Source organism: Microcaecilia unicolor, chromosome 2, assembly GCF_901765095.1.
Source record: "Microcaecilia unicolor chromosome 2, aMicUni1.1, whole genome shotgun sequence".
Lineage (NCBI taxonomy): Eukaryota > Metazoa > Chordata > Amphibia > Gymnophiona > Siphonopidae > Microcaecilia > Microcaecilia unicolor.
Genome location: NC_044032.1, coordinates 468764208 through 468791609, shown reverse-complemented (window position 1 = coordinate 468791609; position 27402 = coordinate 468764208).

The window sequence follows — 27402 nt, the reverse complement described above, 5'->3', positions numbered from 1 at the left end:
TAGCATGCATATTTGGCATTCATGTAGAACTGCATGATATGTACTAAAGCCAACACATATAAACCATTACCAGAAAGCATTATACGAGATATTATACGAGCATACAAATGAAAGAATTTCAGCTGCTGTTTAGACTTTACCAGGTGGTAGAGTAACCTGATGGACAGAGCAGCATTAGTAATGAGAGGAGCCTAGTTCAAATCTCACTGAACATAAGAACATAAGAATAGCCATACTTGGTCAGACCAATGGTCCATCTAGCCCAGTATCCTTTTTCCAACAGTGGCCAAACCAGGTCACAACTACCTGGCAGAAACCCCAACTAGTAGCAACATTCCATGCTACCAATCCCAGAGCAAGCACTGGGTAGAAGATTTTAGCATACTGTCTACAATGACTCCTAGATTTTTTTCTTTGGCGCCGATCCCTATGGTGGACCCTAGCAACAGGTAACTATGATTTGGGTTATTCTTGCCAATGTGTATCACCTTCCATTTGTTCACATTACATTTCATGTGCAATTTGGATGCCCGGTCTTCCAATTTCCTAAGTTCTTCCTGCAATTTTTCACAGTCTGCATGTGTTTTAACAACCTTGAATAGTTTTATGTCATCTGCAAATTTAATCACCTCACTCATCGTTCCAGTTTCCAGTTCATTTATAGCTATGTTAAATAGCACCAGTCCCAGTACAGATCCCTTTAGCACTCCACTATTCACCCTCCTCCACCGAGAAAAATGGCCATTTAACCCTACCCTCTGTTTTCTGTCCAGTAATCAATTCCTAATCCACAACAGAACATTGCCTTCTATCTCATGACTTTTTAATTTTCTCAGGAGTTTCGAACTTTGCCAAAAGCTTTCTGAAAATCTAGATACACTACATCAACTGGTTCACCTTTATCCACGTGTTTAGTCATGCCTTCAAAGGAATGAAGCAAATTGATGAGACAAAATTTCCCTTGGCTGAATCCATGCTGATTCTGTCCCATTATTAAGTCATGTTTATCTATGTTTTCCATAATTTTATTCTTTATAATAGTTTCCACTATTTTACCCAATACTGATGTCAGGCTTACCGGGCTGTAATTTCCTGGATCACCCTTGGAACCCTTTCTAAAAATTGGCTTTTGACTTGGTGAATTACTGTTTCTTGCTGTCACATCTATCTTCCCTGGGTATTGGTTGAACCGTTCTGGTGTAGTTTACTTCTTTTCTTTCAAACAGGTCCTACAGGTTTGTCACTGCCTCATCTACTGCTTCCCCCCCCCCCCCTCTGACATGCAGTGTCCCACAAAGGGTCAGTACTGACATCTCTTCAATTTATTTCTGAGCTCTCTTGCTACACTGATCCACTCAACCAGAGGTAGGCTCTGTAGATCAGACTGACGTCACTGGCCGCATTATGACGTGACCCTAGCAGACCAACTCCGAGGAAGCCACGGTCCCAGGCAAGAAAGCACGATAATGGTGCCGCAAACACCCCCTCCCCCCTTCTGTCATTTCAGGACCCCCCTCCCACTCCACCCCTCTCTGGCCCTCCCCTTTGTAAGAGCTGGTTGCTTAAAAGTTTTTACCTCCTGCACACAGGGACGCCGCTTCCGTGAGCCTTTTCTTTCGCTTCTGTTTCAGCTGTTCCTGTGGTCCCACCCTTGAGGGAACAGCTGAAACAAAAGCGAAAGAAAAAGCTGAGGGAAGCAGCTTCCCTGTGTGCAGGAGGTAAAAACTTTTAAGCAGACAGCTCTTATGAAGGGGAGGGCCAGACAGGTGGGGAGTGGGAGGGGGGTCCTGAAACAAAAGAGGGGGGTCAAGAACAACACGGGGGGGGGGTCCTGAAACTACAAAGGGGGGTCCTGAAATGACAGAGGGGGGAAGTGGGTCCTGAAACAACACGGGGGCAGAGGGGATTACTGGAAATCCACTGGAAGGGGAGGGGCGGGTCCTGGAACTGGAAGGGGAGGGGGTCCTGGATCAGGGGGTAGCGGGAGGAGAAGGGGGTGCTGAACTCGGAGAGGGGAGGAGAGGCGGAGCGGGAAGGGAAAAGGGGGGATGGGAAGAAGTGGGAGGGGGTCCTGGAACTTGGATGGGAAGAAGTGGGAGGGGATTCTGGAACTCGGACAGGGGTGGAAGGGGGGAAGGGGAGGGGGAGGGGGAAGGAGGGGGGAAGAAGAGGGGCAGGAGGGTTCTGCAAACTCTCGGCCTCATACACTCTCGGTCTCACAAAGAGTCTGTGTATCGCACACATACTGTCACACTCGCTCTCTCTCACACATATTCTCTCTCACACACACACTGTATCTGTGTGAAACACACTCTCTCTCTCACGCACACACTGTATCTGTGTGAAACACACTCTCTCTCTTTCTCACACACTCACTGTGTCTCACATACGCACTCGCACACACTGTCTTTCTGACACACACACACACACACACACACTCACAGACACACTTGCACCCAGTCTCACTCTCTCTCTCTCTGTCACATACACACACTCGCACAGTCACTCTCTCTCTCACACACACAGTCACTCTCACACACACACTCTTTAAAACATACACACTGTGAAGAAAACCCTGCTAGCGCCCGTTTCATTTGTGCCAGAAACGGGCCTTTTTTACTAGTCTTTATATAAAGATATTGATTCATATACTACCCAGAAATAAAAATATTATAGAGAATGGAAACCTCGCATACCAAACAATATGAATTTAAACCTGCTTAATGTAGAGAGTAAATGAGTAGGTATATATATATATATATATATATATATATATATATATATATATATATATGTGTGTGTGTGTGTGTGTGTGTGTGTATATATATATACACAGACATACACTGGCAATAATAGTGCTGCACATAATGCTAGTGAAACATTTTCTCTAGAAGACAAATTTCAGGTGAAATTCTTTATCTATATAATGGCATAACAGGTGCAAACATTTGTTTCATTTAGGTGATTTATATGCCCCGGAGAAACTGCTAAATGAAAATGTAATGCTCTTGATAAATCTGGATTTTAAAAAAAGAACTGTCCTGAAGATATTGCTGTTAACATTGCTGGGGAAATAAAGCACTTCCAAGCCTATAGCTACAAATTTACACAAAAGACATTTACATCACCAGAATCTTTTTCAAGTCATCATTCAAGACAAGATTCAGTTAGGAATCCCAAATATAGAAACAATTTTGAGGTGATAATAATACACTGCTTAGGTCATTTTTATAACAAAAATATATCAAGAAAGGACTGAGAAGAACAATGGCCTGAGAAAAGCTAACATCTAGTACAACTATTCATCATTTATGTAGTGCTCTAGGATGTATACAGTGCTGTGCATATATAAGAGACAGTCCCTGTTCCCTATTCTGTGAAGTTGTATAATTGAGCCAAGCAGTGTTGTTCAAAGTACTAGGTCAAAGTACTTAAGTAAAAGTAAAAATAAATGTTAATGCTTAAGTAAAAGTACAGTGAAGAACACATTAAAAAAATGTAGGACCCTGTTTATTAAGGTGTGTTAGGGCTCTGTTTACTAAGCAGCATTATAGATGTGTTAACATTTTAAATGCGTGTTAACCATGTACGTGCATATAATATCCCTATAGGCGCCTACATGGTTAGTGCATGTGCTAAGTGTAGACACGCTAAAAACACTAACGCACCTTAGTAAAGAGGGCCCTTAGTGATTTTAGTGCATGCTAAAAATTAGCACGCTCTAAATGCTAGAGACACCCATATATTCTTATAGGTGTCTCTAGCATTTAGCACGTGCTAAAAATGATAGTGCGGCTTAGTAAACAGGGCTCTTACTTAAGTGAAAAATGTTATTTGTCTAATATAATACTTTTTGAGTAAAAAGTATAAGTACTGCAGCTACAATGAATGCAACTATTATTAACATTTTTATCCAACAACTTTCCTGCTCTACAATTCAATCCACTTGCTTTCAGTAAATCTACATTTTGAAAATGACTGTCACTCATGTCAGTATGCTTGTGAATCATTAATTCAGCACAGCTAAAAAGGTGTTCAACATCTGTATAAGAAGTGGAGTGTTCACTCTCATTAAAAAAAAAAGAGTTCCTTCATATCAGGTCAGGCTGCGATATTATTGATATCTTCTGATTAGGTCTTCAGGTATTGATCAGTAGAAACATTTGATTTCCTTATAGCAAAGAAAGCTTTTATCATCATTGTTTTTTATCTTCGGCAATAGAAATAATGCTGGCTAATTCTTCACTTGCATCTTTCTTATCGTTGTCATGCTGTCTGATTAGAGTGAAGGCTTTCACAAAGTTGGAATCACTGTTTGCTGTTGATCTAACAAATTTCTGTCTGATGGCAAACTCTGTTTGCATATCCTCAAGAACTGATGATTTGGACGCACTTCTGACAGACTTCAGAGAAAAACGTCTAAAAATAGGTTTTGAAAATACTGATTTGGATGTTTTTGTGAAAAAAACATCCAATTGCTGCTTTATGCCACTTTTTAGATGTTTTTCTGTTTTGAAAATGAGCCCAATAGTAACATAGTCTATGACAGCAGATAAAGACCTGTGTGGTCCATCCAGACTGCCCAACATGATAAACTCACTATACATAATATGTGAGACTTCATATGTATATCTGTCTTGATCTGTCCTTGCCATTTTCAGGTTACAGACTGTAGAGGTCTGCCCAGCACTGTTCTTGTACTAAAATTGACACTCTAGCTCATCTATATCTATTCAGTCATGATCAGGACACAATCCATAGAAGTCTGCCCAGCACTGGCTTTGTTTCCCAGTTACCGGTGTTGCTGCCCAATCTCTGTTAAGATTCTGTGGATCCATTCCTTCTAAACAGGATTCCTTTATGCTTACCCCACACATTTTTGAATTCCTTTACAGTTTTCATATCTACCACCTTAGTCTGCCCCCCCTTCAACCTCAATTCATGTCCTCTAGTTCTACTGCTTTTTTGTCTCTGGAATAGGTTTGTTTGCAGATTAATACCTCTGAACCTCTGTATCATGTCAACCCTGTTTCTCCTTTCCTCCAGGGTATACATGTTCAGGTCAGCAAGTCTTTCTTCATACAATTTGCAACACAAATCCAATACCATTTTTGCAGCTCTCCTTTCCACTGCCTCAAGTTCTTCTACATCCTTGACAAGATAAGGCCGCCAAAACTGAACACAATACTCTTAAGTGGGGCTTCACCAATGACTTGTACAGGGGCATCAAAACCTCCATTCTTTTGCTTGTTATACCTCTCTCGATGCAGCCTAGCATCCTTCTGGTCATGGCTGCTGCCTTGTTCCATTGTTTCTTCACCTTCAGATCCTCAGACACCATCACCCCAAGGTCCCTCTCCTGAGTCAAGCTTACTAATCTCTCTCCTCCTATCCCAGTAACTCTCTTTTGGGTTTCTGCACCCAAGTGCATCACTGCACTTCTTGGCATTATATTTAAACTAATCTCTATACCCAGGAATTTACTAAATATAATTTTGTGCTCTCAAAATACACTTAACTATATTTAGCACAATTACACAATTCAAATTAATTTGAAGCTTCACCATTCATAAACTTATTGTTAAAAGAACTATCCACAATTACACATTCTTTTCTCAAACAAAAAACTTGATTGATTCACTAACACAGAGCTTGATATGCAATTCTTTATTAAATAAATACTATGAAAAGTATACCCAGATACTTATCTAAAGGGACTTCTTTTACAATAACTAGGTCGTCAATGAAAAATCAATCCTCTTCTGTCCATCGTAATGTAATAAATTGTTTTTTTTTCTATCATGCAATACCACAAGTTTACCAAATGATGAAAATGTGTGACCAATCCTAAAAACTGCAACAGTCACTCGTTCTTTACATAAGTATGTAAGTATTGCTACACTGGGACAGACCAAAGGTTCATCAAGCCCAGCATTCTGTTTCCAGCAGTGGCCAAACCAGGTCACAAATACCTGGCAAGATCCCCAAAAAGTTCAATACATTTTATGCTGCTTATCCTTGAAATAAGCAGCGGATTTTCCCCAAGTCAATTTAATAATGGTCTATGGACTTTTCCTTTAGGAAGCCATTCAGACATTTTTTAAACCCCACTAAAATAACCGCCTTTACCATATTCTCTGGTAATGAATTCAAGAATTTAATTACACGAGTGAAGAAACATTTTCTCTGATTCGTATTAAATGTACTACTTTGTAGCTTCATCGCATGCCCCCTAGTTCTAGTATTTTTTGAAAGAGTAAACCAACAATTCATGTCTACCTGTTCCACTCCACTCATTATTTTGTAGACCTCTATCATATCTTCCCTCAGCCGTCTTTTCTCCAAGCTGAAGAGCCCCAGCTGCTTCAGCCTTTTCCTCATAGGGAAGTCATCCCATTCCCTTTATCATTTTAATTGCCCTCTCTGCACCGTTTCTAATTCCACTATATCTTTTTTGAGACTGCGGTGACCAGAATTGAACAAATATTTGAGGTGCTGTGGCACCAATGACCGATACAAGGACATTATAACGTCCTCACTTTTGTTTTCCATTCTTTTCCTAAGAATACCTAACATTCTATTTGCTTTCTTAGCTGCCATCACACACTGAGCAGAGGGTTTCAATGTATCATCAACAATGACACCGAGATCCCTTTCTTGGTCAGTGACTTCTAATGTGGTACCTTGCATTACATAGCTATAGTTCGGGTTCCTCTTTCCCACATGCATCACTTTGCACTTGCTCACATTAAATGTCATCTGCCATTTAGACACCCAGTCTCCCAGTCTCATGAGGTCCTCTTGTAATTTTTCACAGTCCTCTTGTGATTAACAACTTTGAATAACCTTTCCTGCTTATTTTCGAAGGAGAAGGTCAGCCATCTTCTGATACAAATCGGGAGATGGCTGACCTTCTTCTACGGCCAGCCAAATCGGTATAATCGAAAGCCGATTTTGGCCGGCTTCAACTGCTTTCTGTCGCAGGGCCGGCCAAAGTTCAATGGGGCGTGTTGGCAGTGTACCGAAGGCGGGACGGGGGCGTGGTTAAGAGATGGCCAGTCTCGGCCGATAATGAAAAAAAGAAGGCCGGCTCTGACAAGCATTTGGCTGACTTTACTTGGTCCTTTTTGTTCATGACCAAGCCTTGAAAAGGTGCCCAAACTGACCAGATGACCATCAGAGGGAATCGGGGATCACCTCCCCTTACTCCCCCAGTGGTCACCAACCCCCTCCCACCCAAAAATAAATATTAAATACATTTTTTGCCAGCTTCTATGCCAGCCTCAAATGTCATACCCAGCTCCATCACAGCATTATGCAGGTCCCTGGAGCAGTTTTTAGTGGGTACTGCAGTGCACTTCAGGCAGGCAGACCCAGGCCCATCCCCCCTACCTGTTACACTTGTGGTGGTAAATGGGAGCCCTCCAAAACCCACCTGAAACCCACTGTACCCACATCTAGGTGCCCCCTTCATTCCTAAGGGCTATGGTAGTGGTGTGCAGTTGTGGGGAGTGGGTGTTGGGGGAGTTTGAGGGGCTCAGTACCCAAGGTACCAATTTGTGAAGTCCACTGCAGTGCCCCCTAGGGTGCCCATTTGGTGTCCTTTCATGTGAGGGGGACCAGTGCACTACAAATGCTGGCTCCTCCCATGACCAAATGGCTTGGATTTGGCCGGGTTTGAGATGGCTGCCGTTAGCTTCCATTATCGGTGAAAACCAATGGCGGCGATCTCTAAGGGCGGGCCAAATGTTGAGATTTGGCCGGCCCTGACTGTATTATCGAAATGAAAGATGGCTGGCCATCTTGTTTCGATAATACGGTCGGGTATGTCGCTTTATGGGGCCGCTATTAGAGATGGCCGCCCTTATACATGGCCGGCCCCGTTCAATTATGCCCCTCTTTGTGTCATTAATAAATTTAATTACCTCACTATTTTCTCCCATCTCTAGATCAGTTATACATATGTTTAAAAGTAGCGGTCCCAGCACAGACCCCTAGGGAACCCCACGATCTACCCTTCTCCATTGAGAATACTGATCATTTAACCCTACTCTGTTTTCTATCCTTTAACCAGTTCTTAATCCACAATAGGACCGTGCCTCCTATCCCATGCCTCTCCAATGTCTTCTGGAGTCTTTCATGAGGTACTTTGTCAAACACCTTTTGAAAATCCAGATACACAATATCAACCGGCTCGCCTTTATCCACATGTTTGTTACCCTTTCAAAGAAATGTAATAGATTGGTGAGGCAAGATTTCCCTTCACTAAATCCATGTTGGCTTTGTCTCATTAATCCATGCTTTTTAATTGTACCTGTTTTGAGACAGTGTAAATGTATGTTGACTCACTTTACCTATAACCTTTGTAGGATGTATGGCACAATTTCAGAAAGACATATAGGTGTCTGTATGTCCTTATAAAATAGGCTGCAAATGGTGATAACTAATAAAATTATCTTCCAATTGGGTTTAGGTCTAGATTCCTTTTACCTATCCAAATGGCCAGCTACCAGGAATATTGCAAATCTGAATCTGTATATTTAACCAGATAGGATTTTCTGGAATTGTTGTCAGAGTGATGGACCATATTACCGTATGTTTGACCGATTGGTGCTTAACATAACAGTGTTCTGAGAAATGTTAGTGGTAAAGAGCTAACCAATTCTATTTCCAGCACAAGACATCTGGGTTCATTATTTAATACTGGTTGACAAAACAAATAATGCTACTTGCTGCATTATAAAAGCATGCTGGTATAACTCAATATCTGGAAAGTTCACTGTACGCCAACATTTGGATTTATTTAGTTTTAGATTCTTAATCGCTGTCCTTTGTTCTTTATGTTTCCAAAGAAAAATAGAGTAGTTTCTCAATTATACTTTATCTACTGAGTTTGAGAATATTACTAACAGTCTAGTCCTCTAGCACAGGGCTTCTCAACCCAGTCCTCGGGGCATACCAAGTCATATTGGATTTTTAGGATATTCACAATCAATCTGTATAAGATAGATTTGCATGCACTTCCTCCTTGGTATGCAAATCTATGTCATGCATATTCATTGTGAAAATCCTGTGGATGACACGAAGATAGCCAATAGAGTGGATACCCTGGAGAGAGTAGAAATGATGAGAAGGGATCTCCGACAGTTAGAAGAATGGTCGAGGGTCTGGCAGTTAAAATTTAATATATTTGACACTCACACTGTTATCACCCTGTCATTCATCCAACATACACTGGTGGAGAAAAAGGCCTCAGTAACGCCAGCCAGCCAGCCAGCCCAACACTGCGGACTATAAGGCGTGGGCCCGGCGCACCATCATCTGGCTTGAAAAAAGCTCCATACCACTTGCTACCACTAAGGTTGTAATCCTTCTAAGTGTGGGTAGATGCGGAGTATCTAACTCCCCTTAACTACGCGTGTAACAGTCGTGTGTGTATATCTAAACAACACAGAATTTCTTTAGATCAATTATTTGCTGCCCTGCTAATACAGTCACTCTCATCTATATACTCAGCCTTCTCAGCCCCGGTGTTCCCGCAATAAATCACTTAGCTCTTAGTCCAGCAGATGTAACACAGGATCAAATATTTGGATAAAACTGGAAAACCCCTAACGCAGCAGAAGCGAAATGGGGGTCCCTGTCGGATTGATCAGCTGGTGCCACCGATGAGAACAGAACATTATAGCAACTGGACTAAGAGCTAAGTGGTTTCTGGCGGGAACACCGGGGCTGAGAAGACTGAGTATAGAGATAAGAGTGACTGTATTAGCAGGACAGCAAATAATTGATCTAAAGAAATTCTGTGTTGTTTAGATATACACACACAACTGTTACCCGAGTAGTGAGGGGAATTAGATACTCCGCATCTACCGTACTTAGAAGGATTACAACCTTAGTGGAAGCAAGTGGTATGGAGTTTTTTTCAAGACAGATGATAGTGCGCCGGGCCCACGCCTTATAGTCCGCAGTGTTGGGCTGGCTGGGTGGCGTTACTGAGGCTTTTTTCTCCACCAGTGTATGTTGGATGCGTGACAGGATGATAACAGTGTGAGTGTCAAATATATTAAATTTTAACTGCCAGACCCTCGACCATTCTTCTAACTGTCGGAGATCCCTTCTCATCATTTCTACTCCCTCCAGGGTATCCACTCTATTGACTATCTTCATGTCATCCACAAAAAGGCAAACCTTTCCTTCCAACCCTTCAGCAATATCTCTCACAAATATGTTAAACAAAATGGGCCCCAGCACCGTCCCCGGAGGAACCCCACTGCTCACCATCCTTTCCTCCGATCAGATTCCATTTACCACCACCCTCTGCCACCTGTTGGTCAACCAGTTTTCTATCCAGTTCACCACTATCGGTCCTAAGTTCAGCCCTTTCAGTTTATTCACGAGACTTCTGTGGGGGACCATATCAAAGGCTTTGCTGAAATCCAAGTAGATTACATCTAGCGCATGGCCTTCATCCATTTCTTTTGTCACCCAGTCAAAGAAATCAATGAGATTCGTTTGGCAGGATTTTCCATTGGTAAAGCCATGCTGCCTCAGGTCCTGTAACCCGTTGTCTTCTAGAAAGTTAACTATTGTTTCTTGCAGCAGCGACTCCATTACTTTTCCTACCACCGACGTGAGACTTACCAGTCTGTAGTTTCCCACTTCTTCCCTGTCTCCACTTTTGTGAAGAGGGACCACATCCGCTCGTCTCCAATCTCGCGGAACCTCTCTCGTCTCAAAAGATCTATTAAATAAATCTTTAAGAAGTCCCACCAGGACCTCCCTGAGCTCCCTCAGTATCCTGGGATGTATCCCATCCGGCCCCATAGCTTTGTCCACCTTCAGATTCTCCAGCTCAGTGGCGTAGCCAGACAGCTAGTTTTGGGTGGGCCTGAGCCCAAAGTGGGTGGGCACAAAATTTTCTCTGCTTCGCCCTACCTCCACCTCAAAATATAAATAGTTTATCTAATGAGGATCCTCAAGCTCTGTCAGCTGAAGACTTTCTCTGAAGGTGGCCAGAACTCTCTTTTTCCAAGATTGGCAGGCAGCAGCAATTGACCCTACACCCCACAATGCTTAGCTGTCGATGGCTCAAGGATGCTGTTGCCAGAGATGGTAGAATGGAGTTCTGGCCGCCTTCTGAGGATGTCCTTAGCTGGGGATGCTTGGCAATCCTCACCAGCTATACAGCAAGGGTTAGGACTGGTGTTAGACCTGCTTGGGCCCAGGTCGAAAATAAAGGAGGGCTCCCCTCCCCGATTCCCCTCTCCTCTTTGCCTCCCCTCCAATTCCACCTGCCATTACTATCACAACCAACAGACCCTCACCAAATACTAGAATAAGGGATCACAAATTAGGCATAAAAATATTGAGACAAAAATGAAAGGGACCCCAAGAGTTAAACATAGCATTACTGCAATACTGGAAACATAATACAGAAATGCATTCCTTTTCCTACAGAACACAATACAAAGGCATTTGCTATGCATATTTCCAAAAGCTAACATATTCCATTTAAACATTCAAAATAAAATGCTTTGTTTGTACCTTTGTTGTCTGGACATTTTATTTTTCCCATCTTGCTGGTTCCAATTTCTCTTTTCTGCTTTCCTCTCTGTCGTCTGTTAATTCTTCTTCAAGCGGCTGTAGCCCATTTGTCTTTTCTCCTCTCTCCTGTGTGTTCCCTCATTATTCCTGCCTCTGATATATTGATCATTCCTTTTTTAGCTCTTTTCTGCCTCTCTCTCACCTTCTTCGCCTCCTTTTTACTTTTCAACTACCTATAAAATTTCCATCTTCTTCTTTCACCCACTAGCTCTCCCAATCCCCATCTTACTCCTTCCCATCCCTACTTTCTCTTTCATCTTTAATCTACTCCCCATTATCATATTCTACCTCTGTAATCATTATCTCTCATTCATTCCTTGCCACCCCTCCTCCCCCTCTTGGCCTCTCCCACAGGGTTCCCACCATTCCCATGTCTTTCTCCCTCCACCCTTCTAACTACTACTACTACTTAACATTCTAAAGCGCTACTAGGGTACGCAGCGCTGTACAATTTAACATAGAAGACAGTCCCCTGCTCAAAGAGCTTACAATCTAACAGCATCTGATCTCCTCACACCCCACCCTGGTGGCCTTATAGTTTCCTGCCCCTTCTCTCTTCATTCCTGTCCTCTCCCCATGGCCCAGCATTTTCCCCTCTTTCTTCCCTCACCACCTACTGTGTACCTCTCCCTCCCTCTTATCCACCCCCATGTCCATCTCCCCCTCTCATTCCCACTGTCCACCATCTCTCTATCCCTCTCCTTTGTGTTCTGGGTCCACATCTCTCTCCCCTTCCCATACAACATCTCTACCTTCCTCCCCTCTACCATCATGTCCAACATTTCTCTCTCCCCCTCTCCCTTGTGTTCGGGTCCAACATCTCTCTCCCTCCCATGCAGCATCTCTCCCTTCCTTCCTCTACCATTATGTCTAACATTTCTCCCTTCCCTCACACCCTATGCTCACCATTTCTACTACTACACTTATAATTTTTAAAGCGCTACTAGACGTACGCAGCACTGTACACTTGAACATGAAGAGACAGTCACTGCTCGACAGAGCTTTCAATGTAATTACAGGACAAACAAGAGATAAGGGAATATTAAGTGAGGATGATAAAATAAGGTTTTCTGAACAGTGAATAAGGGTTAAGAGTTAAAAGCAGCATCAAAAAGGTGGGCTTTTAGCTTAGATTTGAAGACGGCCAGAGATGGAGTTGACGTACCGGCGCAGGAGTCTATTCCAAGCATATGGTGCAGCAAGATAAAAGGAACAGAGTCTGGAGATAGCAGTGGAGGAGAAGGGTGTAGATAAGAGAGATTTACCCAGTGAACAAAGTTCCCGGGGAGGAATGTAGAGAGAGATGAGAGTGGAGAGGTACTGAGGAGCTGCAAAGTGAATGCACTTATAGGTCAATAAGAGGAGTTTGAACTGTATTGCGGAAACAGACTAGGAAGCCAGAGAAGTGACTTGAGGAGAGGGCTAATATGAGCATTAACAACACTGTGGAATATTAGTCCCTCCTCTCCACCCCTGTATTCAATATTTCTCCCCCTCTCACCACCTATCCCCTCTCTATGCAGCATGTCTCCCTCCCCTCCACCTCATATGCAGCCAAGACTTCTTTCTTCCTCTCCCCTCCACCCCTTTGCTGCATCTCTCCCTTCTTCCCTGTGCAGCATCTCCACCCTCCACCGTGCCTCATCTTTCCATCTTCCTTCCCCCCCTGTGCAGCAACTTTCCTTCCATCTTCCCTCACCCCTGTGCAGCATCTGTCCCCTGTCTTCCCTCCCCCGTGCAACGTCTTTTCCCTCATCATCCCTTCCCTAGTGCAGCATCTTTCACCCCATCTTTCCTCACCCCTGTGTAGGATCTTTTGTTCCCTTCCCTTCTCTTCTCCCAGTCGCTGGCAGCGCCAGCGATTGCCACACACTGCCTACTGCTCAACAACCTCCTTGTAGCCGCTAAGCGCTAACCCGGAAGCCTCTCCTCTGCCGCATCTTGACTGGGCAGAAACCAGAAGTTGTGGTAGAGGAGAGGCTTCCGGGTTAGCGCTTAGTAGCTGCAAGGGGACTGTTGAACGTCAGGCAGTGTGTGGTAATTGCTGCAAGCCGAGCCTGCGACCAGAATCGCTGTGGCCTGTGGAAGAAAGCTATTTGCAGGAACACTGCTGCTGGGCAGACCTGACCCCAAATTAGGTGGGCCCAGGCCCACCCGTGCCCACCCCTGGCTGCGCCCCTGCTCCAGCTGTTTATAAACTCTTTCTTCCGTAAATGGCGCAGTATCCACTCCATTCCCAAATATTCCTTCAGCAGCCAACCACGGTCCTTCACCAGGATTTTCCTCTGTGAACACAGAAGAGAAGTAATTGTTTAGCACATTCGCTTTATCCTCCTCACTTTCCGCATATCCATTCTCATTATCTTTCAGTCTCACAATTCCATTCCTATCTTTTCTTCTTTCTCCAATATATCTGAAAAAGGTCTTGCCACCTCTCTTTACGTCTTTAGCCATTTTTTTCTTCCGCTCGCGCTTTCGCTAGCCATATTTCCCTCTTCGCTTCTTTGAGTTTAATCTGATAATCTTTTCCATGATCCTCTTAATGCGTTCTTTTGTATTTCTTGAACAAAGACTCTTTTGCTCTTATTTTTTCAGCTATTTGGTTGGAAAACCATATAGACTTCCTGTTTCTCTTGGTTTTGTTTAATTTCCTCACGTAAAGATCAGTCGCCATATTTATAGCAGCCGTCAGCTTTGACCACTGATGTTCCACTTCTCCTATGCCTTCCCACTTCAACAGCTCCTTTTTCAGGTATTCCCCCATTTTATCAAAATCAGTACTTCTGAAATCCAGTACTTTTAGTTATGTGTGTCCACACTGTGCCTTCGCCCTTATATCAAACCATATGGTGTGATGATCACTATTACATAGGTGGGCACCCACCCAGATATTAGAAACACTTCCTCCATTCGTGAGCACAAGATCCAGCATTGACCCTTCCCTCGTGGGTTCCATCACCATTTGTCTGAGCAAGGCACTTTGACAGGCGTCCACAGTATCCCTACTTCTTTCCGATTCCGTAGACAGGACGTTCCAATCCACATCAGACAAGTTGAAATCTCTCAACAGTAGCACCTCCCCTTTCATACCAATCTTTTGAACATCCTCTATCAGATCCTTGTCTAGCTTCTCTATTTGTGCCGGAGGTCTGTAGATAACCCCCGTGTGGATACAGGTTCCATCTTCTCTTTCCAAGACGATCCATTAAGCTTCTTCCTTTCCCCAGATGCCCCACATTTCAGCCGCTCTGATATTGTCTCTCACATACAGCGCCACTCCTCCACCCCTTCGGCTCTATCTATCCTTTCTAAAAAAGATTATAGCCCGGTATAGTCACATCCCATTCATGGGAATCATTGAACCACGTCTCTGTATTAGCAACAATATCCAAGTTTTCTTCAAACATCAGGGCTTGCAAGTCTTGAACTTTTTTACCTAAAGAACAAGTCCACAAACCACTACTAAATGGACTTGGGAAAAATCCACAATTCCAGGAATAACATGTATAGAATGTTTGTACGTTTGGGAAGCTCACCAGTTGCCCTTGGCCTGGATTGGCCGCTGTTGTGGACAGGATACTGGGCTCAATGGACCCTTGGTCTTTTCCCAGTGTGGCATTACTTATGTACCTACACTACGAGCATTTGTGCTCATTGCTTTCCATCTGCGTAGAGAGTTTAGGTGGTTTTCTGTATTTAGATTACCTTTCCCTCTGCCATCAAGTATATTCTGGGGGTGACTTTCTGAATTCCCTTGTTTCCTTTTGTCACCCCCACCTTCTAGTTTAAGTGTCTAGAAACATAATTTCTGAATTTCTTCCAAAGGATCCTTTTCCCATCAACAAAAGATGTAGCCCATCATTACAGTACAGCCTGTTATTTTTCCACGTATTACCCTATGCCCCTATGTGACTAAAACCTTCTTTTTTATTTTTTTAATTTATAACCATTTAAATTTTTACAAGCGATAAAACAACTTGCCAGAAATACAGAGAAAGTAATATATAGGAACTATTTCAGTCAGATAATTCTATTCTCTTCCTTAGACCACTAAATAGGGAGAATGAAAAAGACAAGGAGATCAATTAAACAGTAAACTGAAAGAAAATGTGGTATTAACCTGATTATCCCCAGAAATTACTCGTCTAATTCATTATTCCACATTGATCATCTGGTTGGCTTCTTCAAGGCCAATACGGTGTATAGTCAAATCATTTCATTGAAAACATACTTATTGTCCAATATTAGTTAGAAATAATTGATCTAATTACATTCTTTCTCTTTTAAAAACCAGAAGTTATTTAACAATACATATACTTAAGTCTCTAATTCAGATCCCATTGATTAAAGTAATCCCAGTTTTCACAGGCTTCACTCCTTTTAAAGTAATAATTGAGGAAATATTTCTGAGGAAAACTTTAGGAGTCATACCCGGAACTCTGGGAAAAACAATAATCTCAATATTAATCATCTATAATAATGTTCATTTTATTATTCAAAGTTGCTGGTCTATTATAATTTTCAAGATCATAACCACTTCTTGCTCGTGTAGAATCATTTGTTATATCAATTTTGCACTCTCAAAGGTTCAGTTAAATTGTCCATGTAACTATCTAATAAAATTATATCTGAAACAAAATTATTTACTGCCAACGTTAGGTTCCGAAGCGCCTTCCAGATGGCATTCAATGTAACCTCCACGGGAGCCAAAAACTCCAAGTTGATTTCTCTTAGGTGTTTAGGAGAACCCGCCAATTCGGGTTCTGCTGTAAACATCCTCCGTTTCAGCATATGCCTCTAACTCACTCCTCCACTCCTTTGGACATGGTGGTTGAATAATTTGGGAGCAATGAAGTTTTTTCCAGGTCCAAGAGCATCGACGCTCCTTCGCCGGTGCTAATCAAAGTACTCGCCAAATCTATCATCTGTGGGCAGTTCGTCGCACAGCGGTCCCGCACTTGCTGGGTTTTGTAGGTATTTTGAGGGTTTGGGGGCACTCACACTTTTCATCACAAGTGTACCATTTAGAGCGGGATATGGACCTGGGTCCCCTTCTCTACAGTCTACCACATGGACCACTAGGGTACTCCAGGGACCTGCTTGCTGCTCTAAGAGGAATGACCATTATATTTGCAGCTGTCATAGAGCCTGATATGTACTATCACTTTTATCTCTTAGGGAGATGGGAGGGCATCAACTCCAGACCCCATTCCTTTTATCTTGCTGCACCATATGCCTGGAATAGACTTCCTGAGCCGGTACGTCAAGCTCAATCTCTGACCGTCTTCAAATCTAAGCTAAAAGCCCACCTTTTTGATGCTGCTTTTAACTCTTAACCCTTGTTCACTTGTTCAGAACCCTTATTTTATCATCCTAACTTTAATATTCCCTTATCTCTTGTTTGTCTTGTTTGTCTGTCCTAATTAGATTGTAAGCTCTGTCGAGCAGGGACTATCTCTTCATGTTCAAGTGTACAGCACTGCGTACGTCTAGTAGCACTATAGAAATGATAAGTAGTAGTAGTAGTAGTAGTGACCACTGAAGGAAGGTCATATTTTTGTTCCTCCAGTGATCAGTCAGTTTGTGCACCTTTTTAGCACTTAGTCGCTATTGAAACAGGTCTAGCAAAAACATCCTATTTTTGCCCTGGACATTTTTACAGTGTTACGTTATCATAGAAAAAAATGTCCAAATCGTAAGCCCGCCCTAGTCCTGCCCAAAACAAGCCTCCACAACACACCCCTTTGAGATTTAAACTATGTAGAAAAACATCTTTAAATGAGTTTTGAAAATAGCAATTTGAATGTTTTTGTGAAAAAATCCATCTGCCACTTAATGCCATTTTTTGGATGTTTTTCTGTTTCAAAAATAATATATAGTGTCAGAAATATACAGCACACTCTTATGATAGAATTATGATAAATGCAGCATTGACAAAACATGGTCCATGTTGGCTGGGGTCCTGAAAAAGCTTTTTACAGCTGAGAAAGATTGCAGCTGAGAATATAAGTGAGATACAGTAAATTATAGGCTATTTTTACAAAGCGTGCACTGAATGCGATGAAGTCCATAGAAATTGAATGGGCTTCTTTGCATTCAGCATACCGTTAATCAGTATTGTCGCTTTGTAAAAGGAGTCCTATATTAATAAAGATGGTATTTAAATTAAAATAACAAAAAATATAGATTAAGTATAAGAGCAGCATGGGACTGATGTTGAGACAGGCGAGTCATAAGGCTGGTTTCCTTATGTGAAATGAGCCGCTGCCGAGGCCCATTCTAGTAGAGTGTTTAGTGGTTAATACTTTATTGAGTATATTGAACACTGGGCTGCTGAAGGCACCATAATAAATAGCATGGAAGGATATTCATATAACATAGATCAGTACAACAGAAATGAAGCACCGTAACAGGCACATATTAGAACAAACAAATATCATGGATATGAGACTCATAATGTCAGTACAATACAATGAAACATCTTAATAGGCAGTCCAGGGGTGGAGGGGGGAGTGCATTTCAGACATATAGACATAACAAAAGCACTGGGATAAATACATGAGTAGCAACACCAAAGACACATTATATGTACAGTTGAATAAAATATTTGGAACAAGGTGTGCAGCAAACTAGTCCAGGTGCAGAGTACATAGACAGTCAGTCACCACATGTATTAATGGCTTGGGAAAAGAGCCAGGCTTTCACCTGCTTCCTGAAGTAGGCATAGCCTCTCTGGGAGTGAGTTCTAGAGTGCGGGGGTTACTCCTGAGAAAGCTAGCTAGCAGGTATCACATCATGCAATTTCTTTTGATGAGTGGTATAGATAGCGATGTTCCTTGACAAGATTCCTAGAGCCCTCAAAGTTTTGTAGAAGACAACTTATTCTTTAGCTACTCTGGCCATCTTGTGTGAGGGCCTTTAAAATCAAAGATAGAGTTTTAAATCTGGCCCTGAAAAGAACTGGTAGCCAATGTAGTTTTTGCAGAAAGGGTGAGATGTGGTCATGTCACTTGCAACCCTCTATAAGTCGTGTTGCAGCTTTCTGAATTAGCTGGAGTTAGGGCAAACTCTTTTTGGTTTGCCCAGTATACAGGATGTTACAGTTTAGTTTATAGTGGCCAAACACAGGTTAGACACAGTAGGCCAAAGGATCTTCAAGTATTTCCAGTGGTGAACGAAAGAGACATTATCAGAAATTTATAGTCTGGGGATTAACAGATTCTGGAAGCATTCCAAGATTAACATCATACTTGCTCATCTACTTGAATAAATGTACTAAAATAGAAATCTCTGGCCTTAAAATTACACTATAAATCCAGATGTCCAAATAATTTAACTATCTCTGCAACCTTTTACTATTTTCCCAACATGTAAAGTTATAGTCAATAGTCATGTGATGTTCACAGAAACTTAAGCTCTATAATGTATTTTAAAAGCACAAATGTACTCGCAGCCATAAATTCAAAGCATCCTTCATATCTGCCTGGGAAAACTGTAAGTGCAGGGCAATGTTTTTCTTTCTATTTAAAGGCAAAAACATATTTGTTTTTGCTCAAAACCATGAAATGTATTTTGCTGATATAAAATAAAGAGATTTGTATGTGAGTATTTCAGGACAATGATTTAATGCCCAGCTTAGAAAAGGAGAAGATGGAGGCAGTGGAAAAGGGTCATTTCCTTATGTGATTACTTTGATGTAAATATCAAGGTCAGTGCAAAAGTATGAAATCCTCTAGCCCTGTGTTAAACTGGTCTTGGAGTACCTCCTAGACAGACTGATGATCAAGATAATCACAATGAATATGCTTGAATACTGTATGTAAATTTGGCTCTTAGATATGCATCATGGTTATCCTGAAAACCAGACTTGCTAGCAGTACTCCAAGACAGGTTTGCTTGAACATTAATTGGTCATTAGTGTAAATTCATGGAGTGGCATTTTAGAAAGAATGTCCAAACTGGAATTCCAATTTGGACGTCAAAGTCGGGACATCTGAATTTCCCCTAGTTTCTTAGTTCAGGACCTGCCTATTCTAAAACAGATGGTGAAATGTATGTTTTTATGCCAGTGACATGCAGTATGAATATTCATTTTAGAAAAATAGATGTCTATAATATCAAAGGAGCAACACAGGAACATAAATGTCTCTATGGCAGCATATGAATGTATACGTTATAAAATGACAACATAGATGTTTATATGTTAGAACATAAATGGTTATGTTAACCATTTTAGAAATATAGATGTCTTCTCCTGAAGCTGTCACAGAGGCCAGTGTCCCTTTCCAGTTTTGCCTTTTTTTGTTGGGGAGAGGGTGATGATAAACTTGGGAGGATGAAGGAGGTGACCTTCCCTAATCCCTACAATGGGTTCTGTTCGAAGTGGTAGGTTTATCTCCAGATGTCCATCTTTTTGGATATAAAAAATCATTCCCCTTCTGAAATAGGGAATTAACATCTAGTTTTTTGGGCCCACCCCAACACACCCAGACTATGACTCCTTGCTATTGGGACATTTGTCAAGTTTAGATGTCCATATTCTGGCTTTGCAAAATTGGAACTTAGATGTCTATAAATGATAGGTGTCTCAGTGCTGGTTTATAGACATCAAAAACACAAATGGTACGTCTACGTAAGTACATTAAGTATTGCCACACTGGGACAGACCAGTGTGCCGGGATAGTCCGTCCTAAACTTAGTTAGTAATGTGGGTACACAACTGAATGTTGGCATTCCGGATTACATAAGTATTGCCATACTGGGACAGACCAAAGGTCCATCAAGCTCAGCATCCTGTTTCCAATAGTGGCCAATCCAAGTCACAAGTACCTGGCAAGATTCAAAAAAAGTACATTTTATGCTGCTTATTCTAGAAATAACTGTCCAACTATTCACGGCCTCACTCAGTATTCAAATAATATCACAAAACTATTAACAGAGTGTGTTTGACGAGTTGGCTATATAGTTCTAAGTGACGTGGAGGGGCATAATTGAATGAAAACGTCTATCTCCATGGGCGTTTATCTCCAAGAACAGGTCTGTGAAGGGGCGGACCGAACCGTATTTTCGAAAAAAATAGACGTCCATGTTTTATTCGACAATTTGTGAGCTGGGCGTTTTTGTTTTTCAGTGATAATGGAAAATGAAAGCGCCTGGCTCAAAAACAAATAAATCCAAGGCATTTGTTCGTGGGAGGGGCCAGGATTCGTAGTGCACTAGTCCCCCTCACATGCCAGGACACCAAACGGGCACCCTAGGGGGCACTTTTACAAAAACAAAAAAAAAGGTAAAAGAGCTCCCAAGTGCATAGAACCCTTCCCTTGTGTGTTGAGCCCCCCAAATCCCCCTCAAACCCCACTGCCCACAAGTCTACACCATTATTATAGCCCTAAGGGGTGAAGGGGGGCACCTACATGTGGGTACAGTGGGTTTGGGGGGTTGGACGACTAATAAGCATTAAGCAGCACAATTGTAACAGGTGGGGGGGATGGGCCTGGGTCCACCTGCCTGAAGTCCACTGCACCCCCTAACAACTGCTCCAGGGACCTGCATACTGCTGCCAGGGAGGTGGGTATGACATTTGAGGGTGAAAATAAAAAGTTGTGAAACATCATTTTTTTGTGGTGGGAGGGGGTTAGTGACCACTGGGGGAGTCAGGGGAGGTCATCCCCGATTCCCTCTGGTGGTAATCTGGTCATTTAGGGCACTTTTGGGGCCTTATTCGTGAAAAAACAGGGTCCAGGAAAAGTGCCCTAAATTCTAGCTACAAACGCATACTTTTTTTCCATTATCGGCGAAAGGCGCCCATCTCTGTTCGGGTGATAACCACGCCCCATTCCCGCCTTCACCACGTCTCCGACACGCCCCCCGTCAACTTTGTACGCTTCCGCGATGGAGTGCAGTTGAAAACGTCCAAAATCGCCTTTCCATTATACCGATTTATTCGTTTTTGTGAGATAAACATCTATCTCCCGATTTGGGTCGAAAACTAGGCGTTTTTCTCTTTCAATTATAAGGTGGATAGAGTCTCATATAGCTCGCACGGCTATTCTCATTCCACTCTAAGGTGAATCACATGCTTGTGTTTTTGTATTAATCATCAACTCACCCCCCACCTCCTAAATCTTTAAATCTATATTTCATTTAGTAATAGCCATACTTATAACTAAGCACACAGCACTTATCTTATGCAACTGGTGTACTCTTGCACCCCGACAGTTCCCCGTTTCATAACTCTTTATCAAGGGAGAGTACCACCGCATCTGCCAATAAAAACATAAGTGCTAATATTTAAACTTTTAAACTTTTACTCGCTACCTCGTTCCCTTTTCTACAAGTGCTCCCAGCTTACCAAGTTTCTTACTGCAGCGTCCATGTGTGCTACATTTTACTCATTGCAAAAACCACTTGGGGATTAAGGGGGCAACCCTCTAATCCCTCCAGCGCAGTGCTGCTCAATAGCAGCTGTTTAACAAAACCTATTCTATAAGCTGTGCTTAAAGATAGGTGCGGTTTATAGAATAGCACTTATGCCTGGGAATCACACCTAACTTTAGGTGCTGCTGTGTCCATCAACTAAAATGTGGTGCAAATGTACATGCCTATTATTAGGAGCATATCCTCATTATTCTATAACAATATACGTAAATGCTAGCAACGCTCCCGTCCTGCCCATGACCCTCCCATTTCCACGCTCCTATTTTTCATTTGTGCATAAAATTTAGGCATGGATCTCACACTTAAAATTTATGCTAGTGTATTCCAATTAAATCTAATTAGTGTCAATAATCGCTTGTTAAAAAGCCAATTATTGGCGCTAATTAGCTTATTCAATTAAATTGCATGCACAAATTGGCACGAGTCCAAATTTGTGTGTGCAATTTTTGGTGACTTTAATAGCATTAGGGGGGGTTAGTTCCTGCTCTGAAATGGGGACTAAATGTCTATAAACTTGCCACGCCCTTGACCTGTCGAAAGCACAACCAGACCACACCAGCTTTCCATTTGCATCTACTTGGATTTGTAAAATGGGGACTTATACGTCTATTCATGATAAATGTTTAAAGTGCTGCATTATGCACCTCACAAATGTAAAATAAGGGCCCCTCTGTGCCTGAATCCTGTGCTTGCCTATATACACCTAGGGGCAGATGATCAAAACTCCGGCACTATTCTGAATAGCATCAGAACGGCACAGAAGAACAATGCCCTAATGCTCAAAGCTAAGAGATGCAAATAATGGTGCACTCATAGCATTGAGAATTAGGGAATTTGGTGGGAGAATTGTGCTTGGTGTATGCACAGAAGAGTTTAGTGGTAAGCTCAGCTCCTGTGCCCATGCGCCTGGTAAAACCCATTGGCATTTGTTTTCTGCAGCCTAAATATAAGCGTTTAATTTTTTTTTCTGGCTGCTTACATTTAGATGCAAGTAACAAGTGCCTGTGTGTGCTTTAGTTTGTTATTTTTTTTTTTTTAAAGCATGACTGCTTTAAATTTAGACATAGGACAAGAACGCCAATGTGTGCTTCATGTTCAGGTCTGCTGTTTCTCACAAGCAGCACTCAAGTGCTTGCACTGGCTTTCTTCTGCTTCCAAACACAATCAAAACTGGTAGATTTTGCAGAAAGAAGCATGAGAATCATGGGAAATCCTTTCTTCCAACACACTAATGCCTGCTCGGACCTGGCATTTTTTTTTTTTTACAGTAGTAAGACACCTTTGTTTCGGGCGCTGTTTTCTGATCATTGGGGAGGAATACAAAATGACCTCATTTAAATGAGCTTGACTACATTTGCATGGAATAGAGGAGTGGCCTAGTGGTTAGGGTGGTGGACTTTGGTCCTGGTGAACTGAGTTCAATTCCCACTTCAGGCACAGGCAGCTCCTTGTGACTCTGGGCAAGTCACTTAACCTGTGCTAAAGCTTGGCATGCTCGTTGTTTGCTGCGCTAGAACCCTCTGGTCATTCTGCACTAGTACACCACTAATGGCCTCTAACATCTGTGTTTACTTTTTATCATCAGTAACCTAGAGGCCAAAGTAATTCCTATAAATAATGATTTTATGTTAAAAAGAGCATGTACAAAGCTTAGTGACTTATTTCTGTTTCCAAACAAAAAAGACTCAAATTAGTAAAAAAGGAAGCAGCGTCAGTATGAATTTTAACATTTGAGTGAGGATTTCTTGAGGAAATCAAGTTTACCATGGATTTTCAACTTTTAATAGACAGTTTTTAAGATTTGCTTGGATTATGTTTGTCATTTGCACACTATCAGCTTATTAAATATAAAATTATGTAATTTTAATACCCATGTTAAAAATTATCTGCTAAATATTTCTTAGATATTTAACACAGCTTTATTACATTAGGATTTTGATTAATAAGTAACATTAAATGTTTGCTTTTAAAATTTACAAATATTTCATCTTATAACTTGGATGAGTCTGGGGACTTGCAGAGGTTCTAGCTAAGAGGGGCAGTTAGTAAACTGTGGTATAATTTTCCATGCTACTGCAACAAAATTTACCAGGCTAGTAACTAGTGCAAATAAATCTTTGCATTGCTGCAGCCAGGAACATTGCATGTTCTTGGCCACAGCAATTTAAAGATGCCAAACCTGAATTCCATCATATTATCTTTTAAAGGGGCCACTGGTGTACGAAAGAACATGTCCATTCCAACAAAAACCTCCATTGAACATAAATCCCATCAATAATATCCCCCCTCCCTACCTCCCTAACAAGAACTCCACCCCTTAATCCAGGCAATAGAATATCTTTTTTGTTAGAGGGGACAAATAAACCAATTTCATAACCCCATCCCTAAGTTCCCCAACTGCTGATATTGTTTTGAGCAGAATATTGGTAGGGCCATGATCCCTGTGGCCTACCCAATTCCATTGCTTATGCCTCAGTCAGTCCAGCACAAATGGGTTTTATTGGTTGCAGTTTGGGGTGGTGGGGAGGAGATAAAAAGGAGGAGGAATCCCTAGTCAACAATCTGGTTCACAATGGCACCAAATGCCACCTAGTGGTAGTATCCTGGTAAAAGTTCAGACTGGCTCAGTGTGCGACAGCAGCTAAGAAAACAAATAGAATGTTAGGTATTATTAAGAAAGGAAAACAAAAATGAGGATGTTATAATGCCTTTGTATTGCTCCATGGTGCAACCGCACCTCGAATATTGTGTGCAGTTCTGGTCACTGCATTTAAAAAAAGATATAGTGGAATTAGAAAAGGTACAGAGAAGGGTGACGAAAATGATGAAGGGGATAGGATGACTTCCCTATGAGGAAAGACTAAAGTGGATAGGCCTCTTCAACTTGGACAAAAGACAATTGAGGGGAGATATGATAGAGGTCTATAAAATAATGAGTGGAGTGGAACAGGTAGAAGTGAATCGCTTGTTTATTCTTTCCAAAAATACTAGGACTAGTGGGCACACATTGAAGCTACAAAGTTGTAAATTTAAAAAACAAATCATAGAAAATATTTCTTCACTCAAAGTGTAATTAAAATCTGGAATTTGTTGCCACAGAATATGGTAAAAGTAGTTAGCTTTGCGTGTTTAAAAAAGGTTTAGATAACTTTCTAAAGAAAAGTTGATAAGCCATTATTAAGATAGATTTGGGGAAAATCCACTACTTATTTCTAGGATAAGCAGCTTAAAATGTATTATACTGTTTTGGGATCTTGCCAGGTACTTATAACCGGGATTGGCCACTGTTGGAAACAAGCTGCTGGGCTTCATAGACCTTCGGTCTGTCCCAGTATGGCAACACTTATGTTCTTATTTGACAGCTTTTGCCTAGTAATTAATCCATGAAACTATTGTGTTTTCCAGACCATTATGAACTTGGGGCTATTGGGGCAAGAGCGACTGAGGATCCATCTCCCCACTTCTCATTTGGTACCAGGAAATTCCATAGTAGATGTCAGGGGAATTGGGGACTAAGGTGCCATGTTGGGGGTTCTTATTGTTACATACAAGTTTTTGCTGGAGTGGGATTAGGGGTAAGTGGGATCATATGGGGGGAATCTGGGGTAGATGTGTTTGTTAGGTGGAATTGGGAGATAGGAGGTGCTTGGTGGGGAAATTAGGGTTCAGGTGAGTTGTTTATTTCACCAACTGCTCCTTAAAGTGGTCTTCTAGGAAGATCAGGCTAGGCGTTAGTGGCCCAGTGTTAGTACATAAGTATGCGATACGGAAGATATTTGTATTCTCTCCTGAAGAAGGAACAAAACAGTGAGAATTCTATGGCTGTCGAGAGAGAAATGTAGAGATCAAGAAATTGACTGTTTGTAAAACCACCCATGTGGAGGCGCCTCCCGTCGGATGTTTTTTTCTCGGGTTTAAAGCTAAGTACTCCAGTTACCGTTGAGTTGTTTTGCAATTCTCTAGTCAACTTTTTCTCTTGATAATAATAATAACAGTTTTCTCTTCCGATTTATACTACTATATCAACAAACTCTATTAATGTTGACTATGTTAACATTTTGGTCGAATATTTAATTAACATTACAACCTTTCTGTTTTTTTTACTACAGATTGTTTGAATTATTTCACTCTGTAGGTTTTTCAGAAGGTTGTTGGCCCATGATAAAAGCCTTATCAGGTGTGTCCACTGAGTTGGTACCCTGGGCTATTGAGGCCTCTTTGTTAAAACTATTTAATATATATTTATCGATATTAACGTGAAGGGGCATAATCGAACGGAAACGTCTATCTCCATGGGCGTTTATCTCCGAGAACGGGTCCGTGAAGGGGCAGACCGAACTGTATTTTCACAAAAAATAGACGTCCATGTTTTATTCGACAATTTGTGAGCTGGGCATTTTTGTTTTTCAGCGATAATGGAAAATGAAAGCGCCCAGCTCAAAAACGAATAACTCCAAGACATTTATTCATGTGAGGGGCCAGGATTCGTAGTGCACTGGTCCCCCTCACATGCTAGGACACCAACCAGGCACCCTAGGGGGCACTTCTACAAAAACAAAAAAAAGGTAAAAGAGCTCCCAGGTGCATAGCACCCTTTCCTTGTGTGTTGAGCCCCCCAAATCCCCCTCAAAACCCACTGCCCACAAGTCTACACCATTACTATAGCCCTAAGGGGTGAAGGGGGGCACCTACATGTGGGTACAGTGGGTTTGGGGGGTGGTTTGGAGGGCTCCCATTTACCAGCACAAGTGTAACAGGTGGGGGGGATGGGCCTGGGTCCACCTGCCTGAAGTCCACTGCACCCCCTAATAACTGCTCCAGTGACCTGCATACTGCTGCCAGGGAGGTGGGTATGACATTTGAGAGTGAAAATAAAAAGTTGTGAAACGGCATATTTTGTGGTGGGAGGGGGTTTGTGACCACTGGGGGAGTCAGGGGAGGTCATCCCCGATTCCCTCCAGTGGTCATCTGGTCATTTAGGGCACTTATTGGGGCCTTATTCGTGGAAAAACAGGGTCCAGGAAAAGTGCCCTAAATTCTCGCTACAAACACATATTTTTTTTTCCTTTATCGGCGAAAGGCGCCCATCTCTGATCGGCCGATAACCATGCCCCAGTTCCGCCTTCACCACGCCTTCGACATGCCCCCATCAACTTTGTCCGCATCCGCGACGGAGTGCAGTTGAAAACGTCCAAATTTGGCTTTCGATTATACTGCTTTATTCGTTTTTGTGAGATAAACGTCTGTCTCCCAATTTGGGTCACAATATAGGCGTTTTTCTATTTCGATTATAAGCAGGATAGTCACCTTATAGAGCTATTTAGAGCATATCATTTAGTTTCTTATTTAAGTTTGCTC